Source organism: Petaurus breviceps, unplaced genomic scaffold (assembly GCF_028583685.1).
Source record: "Petaurus breviceps papuanus isolate PSGF00001 unplaced genomic scaffold, PetGlider_PUasm1.0 90887, whole genome shotgun sequence".
In the NCBI taxonomy this organism is placed as follows: domain Eukaryota; kingdom Metazoa; phylum Chordata; class Mammalia; order Diprotodontia; family Petauridae; genus Petaurus; species Petaurus breviceps.
Window position 1 is genome coordinate 234,327 of NW_027187370.1, and position 7,280 is coordinate 241,606.

Sequence of the window (7,280 nt, forward strand, 5' to 3'; positions counted from 1 at the left end):
TTCATCAGGATGACTGCAACTTGTTGCTCAAGTTAACGCCTCGAGTTCAGGATCTCTCGTCCTTAAGGATCATAAAGTAAGCCTCATCTGGCTTTGCTGACACAAGGAGAGCTATCCTCTGAGCTCACTCGGAGAGCAAAGACAAAGCAGTGTCTGTGTGGAATTTAGGATCTCAGGATGCTCTGGAGTTGCTGACACAGGAAAAGACCTTTTTAACACGAGGCAAAGTAGTCTGTTTGATTAACTCAGACTTTGGCCAAAATATGATCTTTAATGATTATCACTACTTAGATTGCTTTTATAACTTCTCTCTGAAACTAGATGCTATAGAGAAGAAAAAGTATCTTATGTATGGGGATGCTTGAGCCAGCTTGAATTGGCTCAGAAGGGTTCTACCTGTTGCGTTTTCAATGTGAACATTTGCACTTTGAAAATTAGCAAATGCTACAAATCAGGTTTAATTTAATATCCTGAGAAAGTGATGGAAAAGATATTAAAATGTTGATTAAACTTTAAAAAACTGTTCTTAAACACATACCAGAATATCACTGATTCCTTACTATATTTCCTCTCTTGTCTGGCATGGTTATTTAAATGTAAGTAAGTTCACATAACAGACCCTTGACAAATATTTATTAAATAATCTTTAAATCATTCAGACAAACATCAGGTAACTTGCTTAAAGAATGATTCTATACAGATCTTCATTTATATGTTGCCATTCCCAAAATCATAAAAATCATGTAATTCCTGATTTTCTAAGTCTGATGTTCATCCATAGAGGAAAAAGCATAACAATTATGGATCTCTTTTTATTTACTAAAATTATGAGCTTTTATCATCACATGTAGTGAATGAGTCAGAGAAAAGGAACATGAAATACTTTAGTATCTCATAGGTCCTCGTTTTCTCAGGTTATCTTCCACCAGATCATAAACAAATCCAAGATTGTCTTCATTGTTCAGTGGTAACCCACAATGACATGCTATTATCTATCTTCACACAGAGGTATTCCAATATTGTAATAATGTTGATTTGGCACCCATTGTTGATTTTCTCCCCTTGATGACCACTTTCCATTTATACTTATGCTATAATTCACAAACAAGAAGTGAAAGATGGAAGAGTATGCAGGATATTACATATAGTTCAATCCTCTATAACTATGAACAATGGGAAACCAAGGTAATATATGTAATTGGAAAAAAGGTAAGAGATGATTCATAATGTAAGAAAATACTGAATAAGCTGCAATGCATCAGGCAAAGGAATTGTTTTTTGCCATCAGCATGAGACCATTATTCTTTTTCTTGTTTTTTTTTCTTCAAATTAATCATTGGTTTATTTGTATTCTCTCCCCCCAGCCCCTGTAAAACCAGTTCCTAGTTTACCTATTAGTTCAATGGGGTTTTTTTTGTTTGTTTTATTTATTTATTCATCTATTTCAAATGCCTTATTAACTTCTAGTTTACATCATTCATTTCCACAAGATATTGAGTTACAAATTTACTTCTCATTTTACCCCTACCCACCACCCCAAAAGAGCAATACCTCTGGATATCCCCTCCTAAAATCTACTCTCTCCCATTCCTTCTCCCATACCCCCTCCAACTTTCCAGTCGGGCACGGTGGATCACTATGCCCCAGTGCCTGTATATCTTATTCCCCATTACATGTAAAATAGTTTGATTTATATATATATATATATATATATATATATATATGTGTGTGTGTGTGTGTGTGTGTGTGTGTGTGTGTGTTTCTGTGTTTCTGTGTGTGTTTAAACATGTGATTTTAAAACTTTGAATTCCAGATTCATTCCCTTTCTCCCTTGTCACCCAACCTTGCTAGGAAGATAAGCAATTCACATTAGGTTGTACATGTGTAGCAATGAAAAATTTTTCCTTAGTGGATATATCGTAAAAGACTGAGTATATTTCCCTTGCTCCTATACCACCTCCCATTTGTTCTGTTCTCTACTTTGATCCTGTCCCTTTTCAAAAGTGTGTGCTTCCAACTCCCCTCCCGCCGAGCCTGCCCTCCCTTACATCATCCCCCTTCTCATCCCCTTCCCCCCTTATTCTTCTGTAGGGTGAGATACCATATTTAGTGTTTATGTCATTCCTTCTCTAAACCACATTCAATGAGAATAAGGTTGACCCATTGGCTTTTACTTTCCTATTCCTTCCCTCCATTGTAACCTTTTTCCCTTAACTCTTCTATATGAGATAGTTTAACCCATTCTGTTTGTCCCCATCTCTTCTCTTTTTATTCCTCTGTTACCTCTTAATTTCACCTTTTAAGTATTATCACTATCTATTAAATTGTCATCTATCCTTTCCCATCTATCTATGTATACCTGTACACATATACATACACACACTCACATATGTGTTCATATGCACATATACCCTCCTATATAGACATATATATGTACATATACATATATATGTATGTATACATATATATGCATTTCTATTCCTTTCAATTATTCTCATACTGAGAAAAGTTTCATAAGTTACAATTATCAGTTTTCCATGTAGGAATGTAAATATTTCAACTTTGATCAGTTCCTTATGATTTCTTTTCCCTGTTTACCTTCTCATGCTTCTCTTGCTTCTTGTATCTGAATATCAAAATTTCTATTCAACTCTGGTTTTTTCAGCAAGAATGCTTGAAAGTCCTCTACTCCAGTGAATGACCATATATTCCCCTGAAACATGATACCCAGTTTTGCTGTGTAGGTGATTCTTGTTTTTAATTCCAGCTCCTTTGCCTTTCAGAATATCATATTCTTTGATGTTTGATCCCTTAACGTAGAAGCTGCCAGATCCTGTGTTATCCTGATTGTGTTTCCACAACATTGAAATTGTTTCTCCCTGGTTGCTTGTAATATTTGCTTTTTCATCTGGGCACTCCAGAACCTGGCTATAATATTCCTAGGAGTTTTTTTTTGGAGGGGGGGGGTGATCTTTTTCAGGATCTCATTGGTGGATTCTTTCAACCTCTATTTTGCCTTCTGCTTCTGAAACATCAGGGTAATTTTCCTTGAGAATTTCTTTTTTTTAATGCTTTATTAACTTCTGATTTACATCATTCGTTTCTGCCAGATTTTGAGTTACAAATTTTCTCCCCGTTTCTCCCCTACCCACAGTCCCAAGATAGTAGTCCCACACGATATCCCCTCCTCCAATCTGCTCTTTCCCACATCTTCTCCCACACCCCCTTCGACTTTTCCAGTGAATCTCTATGCCTCAGTGTCTGCATATCCTACCTCCCAATTACATGTAAGATGGTATTTATAATAGTATGTATATATACATATATATACTTACACGCACACTCATATATATGTGTATACATATATATTTGAATATTTGATTTTAAAACTTTCAATTCCGTATTCATTCCCTTCCTTTCTTGTCACCCACTCTTACTGGGAAGACAAGCAGTTCAGTATAGGTTGTAAATGTGTGGCTAATGCAAAACAATAACATAGTAGATATATTGTAAAAGACTGACTATATTTCCCTCCCTCTCATCCCACCCCCACCTGCTCTATTCTCCACCTTGATCCCGTCCCTTTTCAAAAGTGGGTGCCTCCAACTTCACTGCCCCCCAGCCTGCCCTTCCTTCCATCATCCCCCCTCTCATCTCTTTCCCCCTCTACTCTCCCGGAGGGAGAGATACCCAATTCAGTGTGTATTCCACTCCCTCCTCAAGCCAGATTTAATGGGAACAAGGTTGACCCATTCCCCCTTGCCTTCCTATTCTTTCCCTCTGTTGTAACCATTTCTCCTTGCCTCTTCTGTATGAGACAGTCTACCCCAATTGGTCTCCTCCCAACTCCTCTCATTACATTCCTCCTACCTCTTAATTTCACTGTTTAAGTATCATCCCTTCCTGTGAAATTGGTCCTATGCCATCTGTCTATATATACCTCTAAGCATATATATACACATTCACATATGTATTCATATGCCCTTATACACTCATATACACACGCACATACATACAAATATATATATATATATATATAGTTTTTCTAGTCCCTTCACCTAATGAGAAGTTTTCATGAGTTGCAATTATTGTTTTTCCATGTAGTAATGTTAATAGTTCAACTTTGATAAGTTCCTTATGATTTCTTTTCCCTGTTTACCTTCTCATGCTTCTCTTGATTTTTGTATCTGAATGTCAAATTTTCTATTCAACTCTGGTTTTTTCAGCAAGAATGCTTTGAATGTCCTCTATTCCACTGAATGACCATATTTTCCTCTGAAACATGATGAGGTCTGATTATAAATGGAAGCAATTATAAGCTCAAGGATTGCTTGTAGCCTTGGAACAAGAGACTGATATTGGAGAGCAAGAGACTGATACAGTCAGCCAGTGATATGTATAGGCACCCTGGAAAGCTACAGACTAAGAGTTCCATACATGGTATAGCCTATTACTATCCATATTCTTGACTTCCACCCCTTTTCTTTTTTTATTCTTTTTTAATTAAGTGAGTTATTAATTTCTAGCTTACATCATTCATTTCTGCAAGATTTTGAGTTAAAAATTTCTCCCCATTTTTCCACTACTGCCCACCCCCAAATAGCGATCCCACTGGATATTCCCTCCTCCAATCTGCTCTTTCCCATATCTTCTCCTTTACCCTATACCCTTTATGACTTTCCGGTAGGGCACGGTGGATCTCTATGCCCTGTATATCTTATTTCCCAGTTACATGTAAAAGGGAATGGATCAGCCCTTAGTGCACCAGGTACCTTCTCTTCCTCATGGTGGTCCATGGCTTTTCCCTATACTTGCCCCTTTCCTGGTCCTTGTCTGCTTAACCTCCTTGCTAAGTTTGTCTCTTCTAGGCTTAGTGCTTTCCATTTGCAGTTTATTGCTCAGGCTGGATATCAACCATTACCGAAGTCGCTACCCCTCACCCCTTGGATCTGGTGTCGGCCAAATTCCAGACATTGGCCAGCAACCCCACCCCTTGAACGATGGGACCCTGAGAGGCAGTGACAGCTCTACATCCCTTCCCAGCTGGAAGCAGTTCAAGATGAGACCATTTCCCCTGCTTCAAATGAATTTGGGCCCCATCTGTTTAAGGAGGGAATGATGAGGTACCTGGGGTCTAGATCAATTTGTGAAACCAACTTGTAAAGCCAGTCTGTTCAATTGTAACTGCAATTTGTCCTTTCCCACCCTTCAGATCTGCCCCTTCTCCCTATCCCACACTCCACCTAGGCAACACCCTGTGACCCCTTTGTTCTTACTTAATCTCTTCATTTCTTCTGGGCCTGGCCCACACCCTCCTTTATCCTTGCCTTTTGTCTCCTTAGATCTGGCCCAAATCTTATCTAAACTATCTATTCACATGCTCCTCTTGGTTAGCTCTGACCTTTTTCTATGCACTGAGGGCCCTCCAGTCTGGTCAGCTCTGACAATGGCAGCCCTACCCTTTAAAGGTAAAAGCATGTACCTCTCTCACTTGCAGGTCCCCTAAAGGACTCTTGCCCGCTTCTCATAGAAGCATAACAATAAACTTCTACAACTCTCACTCCAATTAAGCCTGAGACCTTGAATTCTTTCCAGACAATATTGCAGGTTTTCTGGTCTTAGATAAGATCATAATTCCTGCTGAACCTATTGGGATCCCGTCCCCCATCACTGTCAGGGCAGAAAGGCAAAGGAGACTTTCCTAAGCTATAACTCCTGATTGACCCAGAGGGCTGTGCTCAGGACCCACATGGAGGCACCATTTGGATGCCACAGGGAGACTAAGTCAGGAGTAATCCCTTCCGGGAGTGAGGACTGGGAAGAGAAAGCTGGTGGCCTCCTGAAGTGGCTGCTTTGGCCTTGGGCCACCATGACCTACCCACAGGGATGGCAAAGTGCTTGACCCAGACCCCATGAGGCCACAGAAATTACGATGTAGGACCGAGTCTGAGAGAGCAGAGGCCCCCAGGCCATGAGGGACCTGGTTTGGGATTGTGAGGTCGTCATTCTCAAGCTGGAAGAGATCTCAGTCACCATCTTGTCCAATCCCCTCATTTTACAAAGGAGGAAACTGAGTGTCAGAGAGGGGATGGGACTTGCAAGATTGACCTTCTGGTGAGTGACCGTGTCTGAGACAGGCTTCCAAACCCTCAGGGCCTGAGAATGGAGGGAAGGGGCTGAATAAGGTGGCCTTGGTGATGAGTGAGAGGAGTAGCTTGGTCCCTGGGACGACACCTTGGCTCTGGGCTGGTGGAGCAGGCTCCCCCAGTGCCCTGATGCAGGTTGGATGAGGAGTAACTTCATTTGATGGGGAGTCAGGAGATAGGACCTGGGTTCAAATTCGGCTTCTCACTATTTGCCTTACCCTAAGCCAGTCATTTAAGAAATGAATAATCATTTAATGTCCTCTTTCTGTACTGTATTCCAGCTGCTGTGCTAAGCACTGACCATTCAAAGACAAAAGTGAAACATCTCCTTCCTCAGAAGCTTCTGCTCAAGCTGAGGGAGAAATCTCGGACAGCTACAAGTACCTATGAACAAATTTTTTAAATTGTGCTCAGCAAAGTGCTCAGCACATAGTAGGAGCTTAATAAATGCTTCCTGACTGAAAACAATAAAATAAAAAATAATATATCTACTATCATCCCACTAACAAAAGCACCCGTGGGGAGTTGAATTTTGGCAGTCTGCTTAGGATCTGCTATTTTGCTTTTCTGTTTCAGTCTTTATCATGTGACAGAGAGACTTCTCTCTAAATCAATAGACCATGGACAAGGATTGAGAACCAAGGGATAGAACTATTTTACAGACAGGACATGTTTTCTTAATTAAAGTGGAGGCACAAAGAATAACTAACTATATTTAATTTTTGAAAACACAGTGAGCTACATGAATAAGCTAAGGAACAGATAACACCCATATGAAAGATGTTTGCTATCATTTCATAAAGATATCTTCATTTTTTGTGACTTTAGCCCACCATGAGTCATACGATGATTTGTAATAAGCAAAAAAATGTTGTATGATGTACTAAGGGGTTGGTGTCAGGTTATCATGTGATCAACCTGAATTGGAAGGAGGATTAAAGGTAATAAAGGGTGACATGCCTTTTAGAAATGAAATGCAAAAGACAATTCAAGAGAGGAAAAGATGTATAGATCCTAAATAACTAAAAAAAAACATTTTTTCTTTTATGATTAAATCTAATTATCTAATTTATGGTCAATTTTCCATCATGAAAAACAATGACAAGGAAATAAGCTGTCATTGGCCATGTTAGT